A 20,552-nucleotide genomic window follows, 5' to 3' on the forward strand; every position below is an offset into this window, starting at 1 on the left:
TTCAAGACAAACATATAAATGCGGTTAATTCTATTATATACAGCGGAACAATCAATTTACTGGCTTTTAACCAGTTTTTTCAGTAACTCTTTCCTAATCTGCTTTCCTATCACACATGATTTGAGAAATTCTTCTCCTAAAGAAAACATAAAGGGAATTTAGCACATAAATGAGGGGAACATGAGAGAGGAAAAAGCTTGAAAAATATTTTTACTTAAATTTTATGGATTGGATGGAGACCTCTTAATATAATAGTCAGACTATAAAGTAGAACAGTCAGATTGTACTGAGAGGTTTCCATTCAGTCCATAATGTTTTTGAGGAATTTGGCTGCTGAGTGGAATTTGAATGCATTTCAAAATGCACTCTGTAGAGCTGATCTGTTGAGATGGTGTATATTTTGGGATGTTTTAATAATATTGGTTTTACTTTATCAATTGATGTTCAAGTACTCTTATTTTTGTCAGCTGACAAATGAAAAGAAAGGAACTGAAATGTAGCTTCATTTTTAAAATATAAAAGAGTTCCTAATTCCTCATAAGGTAATAGCATGTTGGGCATTTTTTCCTAGTTTTGATTGATTCAGTCAATACACCATTCATTCTTTCTTCATGCAGGTAGCATCTTCACAGTCACAGGTTAGCTGTGCAAAGACAACTAGAAAAAGTAATGAAAATTTTAGCAGCAGCTCAAGGCATTCCCCATAGATCCAAAGAAAAAGAAGAAAAAAAAGGAAGATATTTTGCAGTTAATGCTTATTTTAATATTAAGTTTACTGTATACTGTCTGGATTATTTTAAATAAATTACCTCCATTCTCATTTTAGAGAATGTGTGTCTATAAGCGTACACATCATGTGTGTATGTAGGGCCAGCCTAAACTTGTTTTCATAAATGGCTTTGCTATTTTTTTTCATGACTGCAGTTATTACCATATCTCTTCTGCCAGGTTCCTATTAAAATCAGGCAACTGGACTCGCACTTATTTTCCCTGCAAGACAGTCTGCTGTGCTAGCGGCCAAACAGTAGGGTCAGCCCTCACAACTACCGGTTTAAGGTTTGATTGACAGGTATGTATATTAAAAATAATGTTCTCCTCCAGCTTTTCATTTGCTGCTGTGTTACTGTGTCCTTGTTTCAGTTACTGGTTTTACAAACTGTGGGCGTGAAAGTATGTGAAAGCAGTTATGTCCCATATCTTCTGCCCTACTTGTAATATTGCACATTAAGTTCTCTCACTCTCACTTTCACTCTGTCTCTGTCACTCATTTCCAGAGCTATTTAAATTCTTGTTCCCAGGGCCTTTGCAGTTGTATGCTACTTTGCTGTTACCATGCAATTCGATTTGTAGCATTTTTGCCTTTTGGCTAGGTTCCATTCTAGGGCTTGAGCTCATTCCCACAACTGATACCGTAATGAAGAAGCATAATGTTTTATCATTAGAGGATGAGCAAGAACATTTTATATATATAAAAGCCTTAGTCTGTCTATCTGTAATGCTTTATTCGCACTCTGATTGGTTGTCTGAAACAACCAATCAGAGTGCTCCAAGAGTGTTTGACAGGCGTGGCAGTGCTCTGTTGCCATTATGGCAGGGACATGGGATGGAGTCGGGGCGTGGGGGGGCATCGCTCTGCCTGCAGGCGGTGCTCTGTCAGGGTGGCAGCGCTTTGCTTGCAGGCAGCAGTGACTGAACGGATGGGGGAGTGGTGAGCCCCCCCGCGCCTCCCACTCCCTGGAGGCAGCAACCACAGAGCGGACAGTGCAGGAAGGAGAGGCCACGCCTCCCCCCGCTCCCTGCAAGGTGTGAAATTGGAGTGGATGGAGGGGAGGGAGGGCATGGCAATGACTGCAGGCAGCAACAAAGGGCCAGTGGTACTGGTCCCTCCCCCCTCCGCTCCCTCAGGGTGTGAAGATGGAGTGGATGAGGTGGGGGACAAGGCTAGTGCTGCTGGCCATGCCCCCCATCTCTACAGGCTGCAGTGGCAAAGCAGCCTCCAGGGGCGCGGCCACAGAGCCCGGGGGCAGGGACAGCTCTGTTCCCTGGAGGCGGCAGCTCCCTGGAAGCTCCATCCCTGTCCCCCAGCCCCCAGTTATTCTTGATGGGTAATTGGCTAGTATATATCTATGCACACTAAGGGCACATACAGATGAGCAGAGATCCTGGAGTCCAAAAAAAACCTGCAGCTGAAAAAGCAGGGCAGCACACATGACAGAAACATGCGCTGCCTGAAATTGGAGCCTGGTTATCCAGAGATGTACTATGGCTGCCGGCCAGGCTCTGTGTGCCTGGATCACTGCTGGTGGAGGCCTCTAGAACTCCAGATAAGGCCACTGGAGTCAGCCCAAGTCTCCCCTACCCCACCTGGGGCAACTTGCCTCATGCCAGTGTGCACATGCACAGGTGTTCCCAGGGACAAGTAGCAGTGGTACAACTATGTGCCACTGCTATTTGTCCCCAAGGAAACACAGTTGCACCCCAAATGCTAACTTAGCCATGGAGTGTTCTCAACAGTCTGCTGGGTATTTCTGCAACACAAGGAGTAGGATTCTGAAAATGTTTTGTGTGCAGGCATGCGTGCATGTGCGTGTTGTGGGGGAAGAATAATTTTCTCTTTACATAGGTTTGAATCTGGCTCTATACCAGTTTACAGAAAATAGATGGAGCAAAGCCAAAAAAGAGCCGTGGAGGGCCTGTTGAGGCTATACTGCAGTTGTATAATGGCCCTACAACCACTTGCTTAAATGTAATTCCTTAGAGAACAGAGTAACACAAATAGTCTAACATTCAGGTTGAGTTCTACTGTCCCACATTTGGACCTATGTCTGAATTCAGCTGTTAATTCTTCTGGTACGACACTCTTGGCTTCACTGGTAGTCCATCCCTGGACCTGAAATAAGAATAAAGCCCTAGGCCACATACAGGTGTCATATTTCTACTAGGGAAAATTGCTGCTCTTGTAGTAGAAACTAAGAATGTTGTGATTCATTCAATTTTTCCCCGGGGAAATACACCCCCAGCTGGAAGAATAATCTTCCGGGTTGATACCTGGAAGAACTCCCCTGCAAGGGAATTTCTCTTGCAAGAATTAATGCCTGCACATTGTTCCACTCCCCTCCCAGTCTGTTCCGGCAGGGGAATGAGGAAGCTGCCTCTACTCCCTACCTTTTCCTAGACTGGGGACTGCCTGGGCTAAGGGCTCTTCCCTGTTGTCTCTGCTTTAGTCACAGAAAGTAGGAGCAGAAGAGCATCAGCCCACTGCTCCCTTCCATTCCCCAGTCTAGGTGCTGCAGGCTGAACATCTGTACTGCTCTCCTGGAGAGATTTCTGTGAATGGATTATTTTTCCAAAAATTTCCTCCACTAGAAATGAATATCTGCTCCTACTTCTGGTTCTGAAATGCCCCCCAGTTAGCTTACTGCCTAGAATCTGTTCTCTGTTATATGCAGCAGTTACATATATTGGTGCTAGTTGTGGCTAAATACCTCCTTTTTGTAAGGTAAGAAGAATCTACCAATTCCTGCCCTGGCATATACCTATTATTGCACTTTTTCAAAAGACCTGGGTATATCCCACCCTCTGGCCAATTCTCATTAAAACAGAGGCTTATTTTCACACTCAGCTCTTGCTAAGATTAAAATGAAAGGGAAGCAATACAACCTATGCTCAGTGGCAGTATCAATTTTGCATACTTTCCCCACTATTTTCAGGGAAAGTATGTCTTTTGGATAGTTACAGTGGCAGAGTGAAGCTTACAATCCAGATCTGAATATTACTTCTCTGTACTATCTAACCATTAATTAAAACTCTGTAAGAAGAGGCCATCTTATTAAACATAAATGGAAATGAAATGGTCTTATGTCTGATTTTTACTACCTACATGCATCTACTTTTAAAACTGGGGTTGGATCCATACTTTTTCCCCTCCCTGGCAAGTTGTGTTTTAGCTACTACTTCACCAAAGCATTGTGGGGGTGGGAGGGGACAGTTTTGTGGGTACGAGTTCAGAAAAAGAAGAGTCCCTGGTTTCAATCTGGATTCTTTAACCAGCTCAGCATATGAATAACTAACCAAAATTCCTTCTTTCTTTTGGAAATGACAGATTAATAATTTCTCTCCAAGGTTTTTGGTAGGTTCTGCTTCTACCAGTTTGGTGTCTTTCCCTACTTACACTACATTTTGAATTTCACTTCAGTTGCATTCCATCTAAGCCACTACATTCCTGTTCCTATAGTTTTTGACAGCTGTACCGAGTTCCTCTGACAGTTTCAGTGCATGGCAATATGGGCTAGTTGGTAGTCATCATTCTCTTCTTTACTTTCCCTCTGTTGCAAGACAGTTCAATTAAGAACCACGTTTCAATTTGGTAGCATCCACTGAAAGTTCATTCCTGTGGCACAGATATATTGGAGTTTTCATTTCACATAATATTTTTCATCTGAGCATCTAAAAATATGTGACCAACAAAAAACTTCACAAGACTTGTATGAAAGAATGTTGTCTCCATTTTACAGCTTGCTAAGCTGAGTGCCAGAGACCCTTCACTTTGCCTAGGGTCACAATAAGATAATGTCTGGAACAAAATCCCAAACTCTTGACCTCCATACCTTCATCATAATGGCTCCTTTTCCTCTCGTTCCAGATACAGTAAGGCAAATTGGGTGCTGGGCTACTTCTCTAAGCTTTAGAAAAATAAGATTGACCACATTTAAACTCTTAAAACAAGGTTGCATGATGTACCTACTGATTTAAAGTTTCCAGACAGGGTTAACATTGCCATACAGTTGTATAACTGTCAGTATGAGTAGCCTGAACATTGCATCTCATTTAGATTCTTTATTACCTTTAAGAGTATATTAACATGCCTCGGTAAAGGCTTTTTGTCTCTTTGCTGTATAAATCAAGAAGAGGTCTCTCCCCATTTTCTTTGAAGACTCTAATTTTCTAAATATCAGAATAGCTTACCCAGCATCCTCTTGCTACTGTCAAGTTTTCAGGAGATGGGACTAGCAGCAATTTAAAACCACCATTCTATTTCGGTAGCTAATAATAGGGAAAGGCAAGCAATCTTCTAGTACAGAGTTTCACCTTTTCTCACTGCTTTTCCATGTGACTTGTTCACTGCCCCTTGCAAATTAAGGTTCTTTTTATTAACAGTGAAATACATTGCTTTTTCATCAGGATCCTTAGAATCAGTACTGAATATCTTCAGTTAAATTAAATGAGTAGCCTGTAAGTCTAGGGAAATGACCACATTTGATGTTTGCATTCATTTCTATGGCAACAGGATAAAGTAAGCAATAAAAAAGTGAGAACAACAACAACCACAAAATCACACATCTGATCCACTTAGTCTTTCTGATACTAAGGCAATTCCTTTTTGTATGTCCCTTTCAGATTTCACTTTTATCAAATGCACGCCTTTCAGTATACCACAGAGTTAGAACCTACAAACAAAATTTGACATTTACAAATCTCTTGAAACAAGAATGGCAAATAACTTTTTCAGACTGCTTTAGGCTCATGCAGTAAATAATGCATCTCCCATCTAATTAGTTGTGACAGGGTTTAATAGATCTTTTCCAACTGTAGCAACTATAATCACAGTTTCAATAACGGCTAGAGATATATTTTTGAGGAAAGATAGTGAACATCACTTTCCCTGTTTTCTTGAACAGCTACCTTATGATTTGCCGAACAAGACATGAACTACTGCTGTGACTCTATAGTTACCTGAAAGCCAAGATCAAATGGAATTGGATAATTATTTGGGCACTAGATATGGTTTTAATGGCTGTTGGATCAAGTTCCAATTAGACAGATTTCATTGGCGTTTCAGAAAAAGATTGAGTAAAAATTTCAACAAGACATAACTGACACGGGCTACTAAGTTTGACTTTCAGTTATACTTAGGCCTGTGATTATGTTTTTCTTTGGTGGAGCCTCAGAAAATAGCATCATCCATAGACATTTTCATAACAGGAATATACTTAGAAGTCATGTGTATGATTTGATGATATACTTCAGGAGCAGAAACGATGCCAAAAAGTAGTGGCAGAAATTTGTACCTTCCAAATGGAGTATTAAATGTACATAATTTAGAGTTTTCCTTTGTGAGCTTCAGCTGCCAAAATCCTGTGGAGGCATCCAATTTACTGAAAAATCTTGCATTTGCAGACTGGACCATAACCTCTCTAGTTAGCAATTTGAAATGTTCTTATCTGATAGCCTTGTTATGGTGCCTCAGTTCCAGGCATAGATATAACTGGCCATTATTTTTCTCCACAGTAAGTATGGAGCTTATCGTTTCTGTAGGTTCCTGGATCTTTTGCATCACTTCTGAGTTTTCCATTCTTGCTAACTCTGCCTTAAGTCTGTCACAGAGAGCAAAAGGCACTGTTCTGCATGGCTGAATAATGGGAGGGACTTATTTATTTGAATTCCTTGTTTACCTGACAAGCAACACAGCATTTCAGATATATCCTAGTTCATTGACATGAGAGTCTCATATTCTGACCCTGTGTCTTCTTGTGCTCCAACAACACCCTCAGTGAGATTAAGTTTTCCACAAGCTGCCAGACCCAAAATTGGTGTCGGCTCCCAACACACAACAATCAATAGTTTTGGATACTTTATTTTTATATCGGGTGTTAGCGATGCATCTCCCTTTGATTGGTATATTTGTTTCTGAACAGTCAGTTATTTTATGTTTGTTGGACTCACTTTTGGTTTCAGTTTAAATTTTCTGTTCATGCTCTGGCAAAATATTAATGTGAGCACCAGTGTCCAGTTGCAATGAAACCAGTGTTCCTTGGGTTTCCATTGGTAAAATCTATTCCCTCTCCTTGATTTTCCTCAAATCAACCGTATTTACAAAAAAACCCCCCAAAAAACAAAAAAACTTCGTTCCACTTTATCCTCAAATGTATGCACTTAAGGTTTTTGTATTTGGGATTTGCAGCTTCTGGCAAAATTAGTCCCGGTGTTTCAGTTAAAACAGAGCTTTTGAAATGCAGCACAGTATTTGGGACCATGCACACCTGCTTATTTGCTCTATCTCCTTCATTACTCTTCTTGACAATGGAAAATTCCCCTCGGTGAGTTGGCTTTTTCTGGTAACATTCTTTCATGACTATTGCATGAGTGACCTCTTTTTGTGTATTCAGCTCTGCAGCCTAGGCCTTCGCAGTCCTGTGGCCCTGAACTTTTGGATAGTGTTTTTTAGAGATGAGTCTCCCTCACACAGTAGCCTTTCTTGAAATGGAGTGTCTGCAATGTCATAAGTAATCCAATCTCTCATAACAGATTTTGTCAAATTTCCAGAAGAACAATTCTTAGTCAGTCTCTTTAAGTTCAGTAATGTACTGATCTATCGTTTTTCCTGTTGTTTGTTTGCACATATTGAAATCTGTGTCTTTCAACAGCCACCTTTTTGGCATGCAGTACTTCTCAAATATTGAACAGCTGTTAATTAGGTTCATTCAATGCACTGAGTTAGGCAAGGTTTTCCTGGGAACAAATAGTATGTGAGAATATCATTAAAAAGTGTATCATAAGATATATATATATACACAAAGTGGCTAAACAGAGGTTGCACATGGACCATGAATGTGGCATTTTCTAATTTTTCATTGTTTGAATTTCTTTTAATACAGGCTTTTCTTGGTATAAAGCCCTAGGTTTTAATGATAGAAAAGTGGAAAAAGAACAAATTCTATTATGCAACATCATGTTAGTGCCCACATAATTCATTAGCAGAGTTGGAAGTTTCAGATCCATCATACATCTTTGCCATTCAGTTAACAGGGTAACACACAGTAGTAATAGCCCTTATGGACCATCTCTAGAGTCGGGTGGAACACACTTCACCAGTGTGTTTCAGAGAGATTTCCTGTGATGACAGCAGTGAGACTCAGGCTCTGGTGTACACTAGTGGGGATAGACTCTGTCCTTCCCAAGACTGACCTCTTCTTTTCCACATATCTTGCTCTTTGTCCTAGTTCCAGTTTCCACTCATCATGCTTCTCATCCCAATATCAGTCTTTTTTGCCCAGACTGTTCTGTATTTTCAGCACCTCATCCAAGGCATCTTTCTTCTCACCCTGATTCACGGCCATAGGATTCTCTTGCTCCTCCTGTCTTCCCCTCTCTCTTGCTTCCTGCTTAGTTTCTCCTTATCTAATCACTGTCAGCCTCTCTCCCTGGCTCCAAGTGCTTGCTCCAGTCTCTCCTCTCACCTGTTCCTTGCCCTAATGTGTCTGGACAGTGCAATTTCTCTTCAGTTTCTTGTCCAACGTCAGTTTCTCAGTCCCTCTAATCTCCTTATCCAACCAATATTAGTTTCACCATTGTCCCACGCTGGCTGACTCAGGCCCCTTCCATCTTGGTTCTCAGTCCTAGTCTTTACCCATTTGGTCCAAGACTCTTTACTCACCAGCTACGTTTTGCATTTCTCCCCCACCCACCTATCCCAGTCTCATCACAAATGTTTGTGAAAGCTCCCTTTTGATAGCAGATACATGTACACTTCAGATAGCAAAGAGAGGAATACACCAATTAAGAAAAAATGCCTCTTAAAACCTTGCCATAAAGCAAGTATCTTCATATTTCCATCATATTGAAAGACCAGAACACAGTGAATATGAAAATATACTGAAGATGCTTGAACCCAAACACAGATCCAAATGAAGCTTCATGGTCAGGTGCTCCAGCGTGGCTGCTTTACACAACAGTGCCAATGTAATCTTACCACAAAAATATATTATGTGCTCATGAGGGGATAGTCCCAGTGAACTGAATTGAACTACCTTACATTCAACAGTGGTATAGAACCAATGCAGAGCCTCTTCTAAATTCACGGGTATAATAAGGAAAAAGCACGTGGATGGAAGAAAAGATGTATTTCCAGTCTGACCCTGAGTTTTCCTAGCTCTCTTTCCATTCACCTGAGGTCAGTTAAGTGGATCATAAATTACAGAAGCCTGATAACTGCTCTCACATTGATCAAGGAATCTTGTCTGGGTAGGGCTACCACAAGATCAGGCAAGGTAAAAAGTGAGTTTCAAGTTTTGTGTATCAATCTCTAATGTGTACTCTGTACAAATCATTGACACACATGGCTTTGTCTTCTGCATTTTAAAATGGACTGAACCAGAACTGGTGATTTGAGTGTAATAAAGAAATCTAGATCAAAATTTTAGTGCAAACAACTTAACACATTTTTCTACTAGGCTGCTTTGCTCAGAGGGTACTAGAAGTGTATAAAGGACCTGCAAGAATAAGCTCATCAGTTCTAATCTATCTCAAATGCCAGTGGAGACACCAATGAGAAATGAGAGGTTATTGAGAACCCTTGCTATAAAAGAGTATGATGAGATGGTCCACTTGCTTTCAGGCAAAATCAGCACTTGGGCAATTCTTCATCATCTGATAAATTGCAGTGAAAGTCTAGATGTTACATGTCTATTTCATTTTGTTTTGTTATTGTTGGATTATGAAACCAAACAGCTTTTATACCATAAATAAAAAGGAATTACACAGTACACAAAAAGGTCCTTTCCTCTCAGGCTGGGAACAAAAGATTTTCTTTCTTGCACGGTGTACCAGAGCTGAATGCATCAAACTACCTTCTTGATCTAAAGAAAGAGAGAGATTTTTTCCCCTGTTTGTTTATAGTCAGGTCATTTCAACTGATCTCATTTCAGCAATCCCTCTCTTAGTTCAGATCCCTCTTGAAGACCAACATCAACTTCATGCCACCTATGAGTAATTGTTTTGAAGTGAGTTGGAATGTCTTTGCATTGTATGGTTTAAATACAAATGGGGTTCAATATGAAGGATCCATCTGCAGTGATTTCTGTCTACTTAAGTTTAGTTCAGTGACCTTTTTATGATCAGATGTATGCAATAATGTAGCTTTGATCTAGGTAAATCCCTCACCCGTGCTTTGTATAAAGAAAGAGACCAACAAAGGATAAGAATGATTGATTTTTACAACAAGAGTTTTCCTGATCTTTTAATGTTTAACTGCTTTTTATTATTTGGTCAGTAAATACGAAAAAAATTAGCCCTGGGCAGGGAAGGATCCAGAGGGGTGCAGTGGCACAGTCGTAATGACTTTCAGATGACATGTCAGAAGCAGCATCCAGGGATTATTTAAGTCCCTGAATCAGGTAGGACACCCCACTCCACCAACTCACTCCCCTTCCATGTTCAGTGGTTCATTGACATCTTCTCTCCCCTCCCATTCTTTCCCTCCCACACCCACTTTTACCACTGTCTCCACTGCCCCAGGGACAGGTGGCTGAAGCTGGGCGCAGATGGGGACAGCTGCAGCATCAGCTGATGGGTTCCTCCTCCCTGCCTAGTCCTCTCAGCTGTTTCTCTCCGGCCCAAGAGCAGGCAAAGGAGGGAAACCTGCCCTCTGCCACCATTGTCCCTAGTGGAGCCCAGCTGCCCACAAAGCCTAGCTAGAGTGGGACACGAGCAGCTCTGGACTTACAAAAACCCTAAATCATCCTGTGGTGCTGGGTAACATACAACAAACACAACCAAATTACTCATTATTTTGCACAGTAAAATACATCATGTAAAACTAGGGGCTACAAAATGAAACTAGCAGGTAGCAAGTTTAAAACCTACAAACAGAGGTTCTTTTTCCCACAGTGCGCAACTGAAGTGTGGAACTCCTTGCCATCAGATGTTGTGGAAGCTGACAGTTTAGCCAGATTCAAAAAGAGATTGTCCACATTCTTGGGGGAGAGAGGCATTGGTAATTATTGAGCATGGAGTTAGGGATACAGCCTCAGAATTAGAGCTTCCTAAACCTTTAAAAGGATGAGAGGCTGCACGTGGGAGAGGAATGGTGGAACCCTTCCCCCCCCGGTCATACCCAGTTTACTCTCCTTTTCAGCATCTACTCTCTGCCACTATGTGACTCACAGTACTGGGCAAGATGGACCTAAGAGGGCTGTGTAAAGTTTGGCCCATGGGCCAGACCAGGCCCACAGTGGATTGCATTTCCCAGCAGCTTCTGCTGCAGGGGCTCCTGGCAGCTGCCAGTGGACCCAGCCCCCTGCCTGGGCACCCCACACCCACCACTGGGGTGGGACCTGTGTGAGCAGGTTGCACAGCCAGGCAGCTGGGATGGGGTCATGGCCAGGAACAAGACAGGTGGGCAGGGACAGGGGGACCTCTGGATCTTGCAGCAGTGACAGCATGGGGTGAGGCACGGACAAAGCTGTGATCCATTGCCCTCACACCCCTGCAACAAGGGAGGGTTCTGTGACCCGTGCTGTCATGCTCCTGGGCTCTCCCGAGCTCTCTCAGATCTGCCGTTTTGCTCACTCCTGATCTGTGTTCTGACCCACTGAATAGTAAATCTTATGTTCTATAAAAAACTAGAAAATGAAATACATAAAGTGTAAAGCATTAGGTGACAAAGACCTGTGCTATCTCCTCCTTAAAATATTTCCCCGTCCAGGTCATGGCTATTAAGTGTGCAGACAATACAATAACAGGTGATGAACTAGAAACCAGTTGTCGGTTGTGTACACAGTGAAGTAGTTTAAAAGGTTCCGCTGAGTAGTGTTTGACCAGGACATGAACAATTTGTTTGGCTGGTAAAGGGAGCGGACAGACTTGCACTGGATTTTTCAGAGTTCTTAATACAGATCATAAGCAATGATTTCTTTGTTCTTGTAATAAACAATGTTATTTAGGAGCTGCTCTTTTAGGAAAACTGATACCAGTAAGTGAAGCATGTGTTCAAATTATTTTCTGTCTTTTATGATGTGCTGCCAGCAGGCTTGATAAATAATGAATATCAGTTAGTCCCAGTGACCTGACCACACTTGATGTTTACCAATGCTAGAGGTAAAGCAACTGGAAGGTAGACAGTAAACTAGTAAGACTCCCCTGAGACTCACAAAGTCCTGACAATGAAGTATGAGGCACTAAACAAACCTGTCTAGACTTGAAGAAAGCTTTCAGGCTTGGTTTAACTAGTAAAGAATGCCCAGTTGTAGAGGGTCTAGAAGAGAGATAAATAAGTTGTGGGGAGTAGAAAGCAGAAGGGGCCAGACTCTGTTCCATCTATTAAATGCACAAGCACATTCAAGCACCTAAGTGAGTTTGTTTTATCCTCCATGTCAAACCTGCTAATTCAAAAGGTAGGTATGTCCTCCATTTTGATGTCATTTTCTGACTCTTAAACTAGAAACAGATACTGCAGTTGTGCAGGTAGTGCTGTCATGTGTTGTAATAATAAAAAAAATAACGCCACAGTAAGTAGTAATGACATGTCATACTTTTAAAGCAGTTTACAGTATGGGTGGCTGGACTGTGCCCTTCCACCAGCAGAGGGGCATGATAGAACAGGCATTGCATGGCCAGAGTTGGCCAGCACTCCCTCTGATTCTGTCCATGTGGTCGTTGGTTGTTCAGTGGTAGTTCAGTGAGAAAAATTTAAGCAGGTGGGGGTAGCAAAACTGTTGTAACCTGGAAAGAGTAATAGTGCCTCAGTTTCCTTTATATTTGTCGTGCCACTCCTGTCCCTCTCCCAGATTCAGTTTATCCCAGTACATGGTGCAGGGAGCAGCTCCACGATGCAGAAATCTAGGACCCAAAAGACCTTGAGAAGCTGCAGTTCTCTCTGCAAATCTTTTGGTGCGCTGCATTTGTTACCAAAAAGCACTTAATATGTTTGTGCTAAAGCACTGTGTCCCATCAAACTGTGTAACCTGTATTCAATGTCTTGTTTAGTCTTTTCCAGCTCATGCAGGGAATAGTGGCTGGGTGACAGAGAGGCATTTAAGGTGCCTGTGTTGTGTGGGAGTTGATGACAACTGGGGGAGGGGGTTGGGTTGGGGGAAAGTTTTGGGCTAGAGGGGGATTCCAGGCAGCTTTTCCCTTCAAGGTGGCTGAAGCAGAATTTCATGGCTTCCTTCCCTGGCCCCATGTGTTCCCTGTCCTGGGGTTGGGTTGTGGGTTCTGCTGCCCCAGAGCCCAGCCAGCTCTTCACAGCCCCCTGGGGTGTGGGGATGGGTGGAAGAGGGCTGTGCTTCAGGGATCCCCTAAGCCAAGGCCAGGTAGATGGCACACACCAGGTGGCTTCTCTGCCCCCGAGTTGGATGCTGTTCTTAGGTGGCAAACAAACAATGGTAGCTTGCTAGTTGCCATGCAGGCATTGGAACGGGTGCATGTGCACCCCCAGGGCATGATGGTGTACTCCCTATGAAAAGGCACTGCCGATACTGCCAGTGGCACCTGTGCGTGGTCACTGCTCACCAGCCCCCCCCCCCTCGCTGGCAACACCACTGGCAGCATAGTTTCATAGTTGGTAGGGTCAGAGAGGACCTAAGCAGATCATCAAGTCTGACTCCCTGCCATGGCAGGAAAGAGTACTGCAGTCAGACAACCCCAGGTAGGTGATTATCTAGCCTACTTTTGAAGGCTAGGAGGTAGGAGGGTAGGAGCGAGCACCACTCCCTTGGAATTTGGTTCCAGATCCCAGGGTAGGAGCCAGCACCACTTCCCTTGGAAGTTGGTTGCAGATCCTAGCCACCCTGACTATGAAGTAGTGCTTCCTGATGTCTAGCCTGAATCTACTCTCAGTCAACTTATGGCCTTTATTCCTTGTTATTCCTGGTAGTGCTCGTGGGAACAGGGACTCTCCCATAGCCTGCTGGTCTGCCTTGGCCAATTTGTAGGCAGCCACCAGATCCCCTCTCAGCCTTCTCTTGTGGAGGCTGAACAGGTTCAGATCCCTTAGCCTCCACTCATAGGGCCTGCCTTGCTGCCCCTTGATCATGCGAATGGCCTCCTCTGGACCCTCTCAGTGCTGGCTACATCCCTCCTGAAGTGCAGTGCCCAGAACTGCACGCAGTACTCCAACTGTGGCCTGACCAGTGCCGCATAGAGGGGAAGGATCACCTCCTTGGACCTGCTTGAGATGCATCTGTGGATGCATGACAAGGTGCAGTTAGTCTTCCTGATTGTGTCCCCACATTGGCGGCCCATGTTCCTTTTGGAGTCAACAATGACTCCAAGACCCTTTTCTGCCTCTGTGCTGACGAGAAGGGAGTTCCCCAGCCTGTAGATATGCTGCTGGTTGGGGTGCACCTTGCACTTGTTAGTATTGAAACCCATCCTGTTCTCATCTGCCCACCCCTGTAACCTGTCCAGATCCAATTGTAGCCTATCCCTCTCCTCCAACATGCTCACTTCTCCCCACATCTTACTGTCATTCATGAATGTGAAGGAGGTGCTTTTCACCTCCTCGTCCAAGTCACTGATGATGTTGAACAGTGCAGGCCTGAGGACTGAGCCCTGGGGGACCCCACTGCCCATATCCCTCCAGGCCAAAAAAGACTCGGCGGCCCTCCAAACAATTTGTGACCCATCTGACTGTGTAGGCTTCGATGCCACAGTTGCCTAATTTTTTAATGAGAATGGGGTGAGAGACAGTGTCGAAGGCCTTCCTAAAATCCAGAAAGACTATGTCCACCGTGATACCTGGATCCAAGGATTTTGTGACCTGGTCATAGAAGGCCACCAGGTTGGTCTGACAGGACCTGCCTTGAATGAACCCATGTTGGTTGCCCCTAAGCATGATCTCCCCTGCTGGTTCCTCACAGATGATTTCCTCAAAGAGCCTCCCCAGGACCCAGGTAAGACTAACAGGCCTGCAGTTTTCTGGGTCCTCCTTCCTCCCTTTTTTGAAAATGAGGACCATGTTGGCTCTTTTTCAGTCCTCCAGCACCTTGCCAGAGCACCATGAGTAATGTAAAGCTGTGCCGGGGGTCCTGCAATAACCTCTGCTAATTCCCTCAACGCTCTGGGGTGGAGGTCATCAGGACCTGCTGATTTGAACATGTCTAATACCACCAGACATTCCCTGACTAGGTCTTCACTGACCCTGGCCCTGGCAGCACCTCCCCTATGTCTGTCGGGGATCCCAGTGTGGGGGATGCATCTTTGGGTGGTCCACAATTGCCGCTGGCTGCTGTTGCTGCTGCTAGCAGCGTCTGTGGATGGTTGCTGGTTGGTGCTCACCACCCCTACCATCCACAGTGCCGTGGCTGCCTGAGGAACCTTCATGCTTACCGCTGCCATGTTCCTGCTGCTGCCTGACAGAGCTCTCTGTGCCCCCCCCAGCCACTGGGGCCACGTGACATTCATACATTCAGGGCAGTTTCTAGGTGGGAGTGGGCCGTTGGGACCTGGACAATGGAGTTTGGTGTCCAGAGCTACAGTGTCTGGTAGCAATGAGATACCTAGAAGATGGGCTGCTCAGACAGCCCTAGATGTTATCTTGCAATAATGAAATATGTTAACATCATTAGGATTAAGCCACAACAAAATATGATGACCTTTTGTTGTGCTGCCTCTATTGGACACTTGAAGTGCGACGAGGGGCTCAGACATTTGTTTCCTTAGTCTCTGTGCTGCCTTAAAAAGGTTTAAGGTGGCTCAGGGGCAGCACACAGACAGTGTCTGTTTCCACCTTTAAAGATAAGATGACTGTATAACAGCAATGATGTATGAATGGAGTTTCAGAAACTTGAACAAGATGCAATAACATTGCACTTATCTAGATGCATAATAAGTAGAATAGGATATGTTCCTAACATGTTTTGGGTACATCTGTTATCCTTTAGCCTGGAAAAGTCATTTAAACTGAGCTGAGATTAGAAGCAAGCTGTGTTAGTGGTATGCAAACACGGTTTTTGGTGTAATGGCAAACACACATAGAGCTGATATGCTTAGTTCTGCACCATTGCATAAGCAGGGATGTTGCAGGTTAGTTGAAACAATGCACTGAATTCACAAGTTTTAGATATATCATTATTTTAAAATATCATTTCCTCTCTATACTGTTACAAGAAAAATAAAGGCAAAAAAGAAGAAAAATAATATATTTTACTGGACATATCTAATTGAGATGGACTAACAAACTTGGTATTCAATTGCTGATAGTCTCGTTTAATTTAGTGTTTTTAACTGGAAAACATGCTATTGGAACTTCAATTTTAGTGATCCTAGAGGGCAGAATCTGACTGCTGGAGGCCAAGTTTTCATTAAATAAAAAGAGTGAGTTCAGGGCAAAACTCTCATTGATTTCTTAGGGGCTATGAATTTGCATAATTTTTTTAGCATTTTTCCTTGAAGAGGTACTAAATTCTAAACCCCTAACAAAACTAAACTCCTTTGGTGGGAAGGCTTGTCAGTTATAGAAATACATTTGGCTTGCAGTGTTGGTTGATGAGATTCTCTGGGCTTGCTGGGGAAGCCTATCTGAGGAAGTCCGAAGGAAAATGTCTCAGTTTCCACCTTGCCTTTCTCCCTGAAGATTTCCTGAGCTCCCCAATGTTCCTTTGTGAATTGCAGCAGGAGGACCCTCCTTTAATGAATCACTATATAACCATAAAATGTTAGTATTAGATTATATGGTACTAAAATAGTATTAAAATGGAACTGCTAGGACTGGCTAAGATGGGATGCAGCTCCAAAAATGCAACCCTATCTCTGTTTTTAACATAGTAAATCTATTTTGTTACTCTGTTAAAAGCAACTAGAAGCACTAAAGCTACCACTGTGTGCTTACCTTTCTCATAAAGAATTTTTTTTCAGGGGGGTCACTTGGCAGAAGTCCCAGGATGTAGGGCAGGGTGGCACCTTAGAGACTAACTGGTTTACAGAGACTTGAGCTTTTGTAGGTAACAACCTTGTCAGTTGCTAAGAATGAACTAGAAGAAGAAAAGGTTTTATTTAGAAGGGAAAGGCACAAGGGGAGAGGACATTGCTGCAGGAAGTAGTAAATGGATTGATTAAATCAATTAAGATTAAAAAAAAAAGATCGCTAATGCCTGGAGACATATTGGAGTAACCAGGTAGTCTGGGTAATGGGACAAAAATCCATAGTTCCTGTTGAACCCAGTTTTAAAGCAATCCACTCTGTGGATTATTTCTTGTTCTGCAATTCCATATTCTAGTTTGTTTTTAAGGGTTTTTTGTTTAAGGACACCTACTCTGAGGTCAGTAATGCAATGTCTGGGGAAATTAAAATGTTTGGCTTAAGACTCATGTATTTCTGGAATTAGTACTAAATTGGTGTCTATTCATATATGATGTTGGCAGAGGAGCAGATGACTGATCCTTTAAGTTGACAACATCAATGTTGTTTGGTGCAGTGATGATGTAGCCTGTGTTGCTGATGGGACACAGCTGGCATCTGGGTCTGTAACTGGTGGCTTGGTGAGGATTGGAGTTAGGCAATCTGGAGAGATGTCACTTGAAGCTGGGGCTTACCTGTAAGCCATAACAAGCCTATCCACCAAGGTTACCTTGAGATGGTCGTCATTTTCTAGGAGGGGTTGGAGATTATTAATGATGCATATTCATGAATAATGTATGATTTTAGATGCAGAAATAGGAGTTAATACAAGCTTGTCAATCACCAATTCACATTTCAGGTGGCTTAGTTCCTCAATATTTATGGATTGATATTTTATGAAATAGGAAGATACATTCATTGACAGAGGTGATAAAAATATAAAGCGTTAAAGAAATTTTCATTAAAAAATGTATATTATACTTACATTTACTGAGTTTTGAAGATTAGGTAAGCAGTAGGGCTTAGCTTTCGACTGTACTATGCAGTTGGGGCGGGGAATAAAAAGCTTATTGGAAATGGATTTCAAAACTGCAAGTACTAGTTAGATACCCAATTCCCACTGGTTTTCAGTGTTAATAGGGGGCCTCTAACTCATCTTTGTATCTCTGGTAGTCTCTCCCAATATTCTTATGAATAATTTCCAGTAGCCATAAATCAGATATTGGCAACAGTCTTAAAAAATCACATCAAATAGAATTTTACTCTTAAACATCAAATACCAAGATTCAGCCTCCTGGATACTTTCTGTATACAATTTAGGTATGGAGGGTAAGTGGGCACTACTTAATCAGAAGTGTGAAAAATATGCAACAGCAATGCAAATAGTAAGTAAAGAGGTATGCTGTCTACTTCTTCCCTATTCAAATGCAGATTGATGGGGCCACATCATAGTTTCATAGTTGGTAGGGTAGGAAGGAACCTGAGCAGATCTGACCACCTGTCATGACAGGAAAGAGTACTGGGGTCAAATGACCCCAGCTAAGTGGCTGTCTAGCCTCCTTTTGAAGTCCTCCAGGGTAGGGGCAAGCACCACTTCCCTTGCAAGCTGGTTCCTGCTCCTAACTGCCCTGACAGTGAAGTAGTGCCTCCTGATATGTAGACCTTGGTCAACTTATGGCCATTGTTCCTTGTTACCCCCAGTAGCCCTATGGTTGTTGTTATATTCCAACACAAATATTACATAATTTACCGTAAGGGAGAATATAAAATCTGATAATGCTGTTACTTTTACTGAAACAACAACATTTTCATATTTAAAAGGTCCCTTCCTACATTGTTAGCACTAATATGAAAAAGTATATGTGAATAAAAGGTGAGTCACGGTACTTGATATACTGCACACTCAAGTGATAGAAGAAGAAAATGCCGTTTTACACTTAGCACTTTATAAGGATTTCATCAGCATTGCCGATTTTGAATCCAGGAATGCCAAAGAAGAGCCTTTCAACTTGAATGCTTATGAATTAGTAGGTCCAAAACAATTTGCCATGTTCACTGAACTCTGAGCAAATTCTAAAAGGCCAGCAAAAATATAGATATTTTCTTTCTAATCTAAGGCATTCATAAGGCCACCTGGGCACTTGATGGTCTCATTCTTAAGTCCCTGCCACATGACCCACTCAAAAGAAGTTTTGATGTGCAATCCCAGAAATCATACCTTTGTAACTTGTTCCCATCATGCTTTAAATCCCACATGTGGCCAGGCATCAGCTGATCGGGGTTGCCAGCCAGTGCAGGGGAACCATTGACTGATGTGCTTCTGAATCCAGGAGTACCAGTCAACTGACAGCTGCTCCCAGCCTTGGGATGCATTGATGTCAAGGGCTCCCATGTGCTCCCGAGGCTGGAAGCCCTGGTCTGCTGATGCTTGGTCACCTGAGCAGTTTAAGCTGTGATGTGAACCAGCCACAAAGTTATTCAGAGTATTTTGTGTAATAACTTTGTGGTTTATTCCTTGTTTTGTCACCCCATGACTTTCATTAATGTGTGGCTGGGTTACTACCTAAGACACAATTAACTGATTAATCATGACTTAAGTGTAACAGGAGCCTTACTTTACAGTCTCCTTCATTCTCTAACCTCTCCCAGCTCTTATTAACAGCAGACTTGCAACTCCCCAAAAATGAGAATCAGTAGCATAACTGAACAGGTTGTCACCAGGGCAGCAGCCCTGGGAACTGCCTTGTGGAGAAGGGCAGGGAGACATAATAACAGCCACTGTAACAAGAACAGGAGGAGTCAGCATTACCCTGTGCATCACAGCTGCCCTGCTATGCTTCTAGGGAGAAGTGCCAGAGATGTGAGGAGCCCTGTAGGAGCTTTGCTGTTCTGTTCATTTTATGTGGAACATGCTCAGAAACTGTATTGATTACACTGTACTGCTCAAACATTGATTGCTCTGTATTCCTGTAAAGCCCTAAAACAGATAGCTTTTAGTGAAGCACAGGATCTGCTTACATTGCTAATTTTAAACTTGTTTGCGTAACATCTTAGGGGAGGATGGACACTGTGCCCATTTCTAAGGGACCTAATTATTCCCCTACTGTTTGAAAGCAGCAGCTGGGAACATTTGGGGTGAGAAATCCCTTTGTGGTATTTTGTTTCCTTACTTCCTAGGTCATAATACTTCTGTTCCCAGTTTAGTTACAGTTCCTATGATAATGAGTAAACCACAGCACATTGGGATACTGAGGTCACTAGTAAACTTTAATCATTCTTTCTTTCCACATTCTTCTCTGGGAACAGAGCAATTAACCTCTGAGAACTGATAAGAATTTAGATAATTGTTTGTTTATTTTTACTATAATAGTATCCACAGCCTCAGCTGTGATCATGGCCCCATTGTGCTAGCCTCTATCAATGCAGAGTAGGAAACAATTCCAGTCTAAAAGAGAGAAGACAGAAAAAAGATGGAAGGGGGAAAAGAGGTGAAGTGATCTGCCAAAGTTCATACAAGAAGTCAGTACTTGAAGCGGGCAATAATACTTAGGTTTTACACCAGGGCTGTATCCACTGAACAGCTCAAGGACTAATCTTACCACAGGAAAGCACTGGTACAACCCAGTCAGGAACAGGGCCTCCCAGTCTGATTCAGCTTTATAAAAATCTTCACAGTTTTGGAAGGCATAACATAGAAGCATATAAAAAATGTAAGAAGGGATATTGGTCGAAATCAAGACACCAGATCAAAACTCCTCTGAGTTTAAGAGGGAGAGGTTGAATACCAAAATGTAAATACCTGATTCCCCTACTAAGGTCTGACTCTGAGACAAAGGGCTAACTTTCTAGGGCTTGTAGGATTTAATAAGACAACAAGTATTTCTGTATAGTTAAAAAAGAAAAATCATGAAATCTTTCAATTCACTTTTCCAGAAGC

Source organism: Crocodylus porosus, unplaced genomic scaffold, assembly GCF_001723895.1.
Source record: "Crocodylus porosus isolate Cpor-Errol unplaced genomic scaffold, CroPor_comp1, whole genome shotgun sequence".
In the NCBI taxonomy this organism is placed as follows: domain Eukaryota; kingdom Metazoa; phylum Chordata; order Crocodylia; family Crocodylidae; genus Crocodylus; species Crocodylus porosus.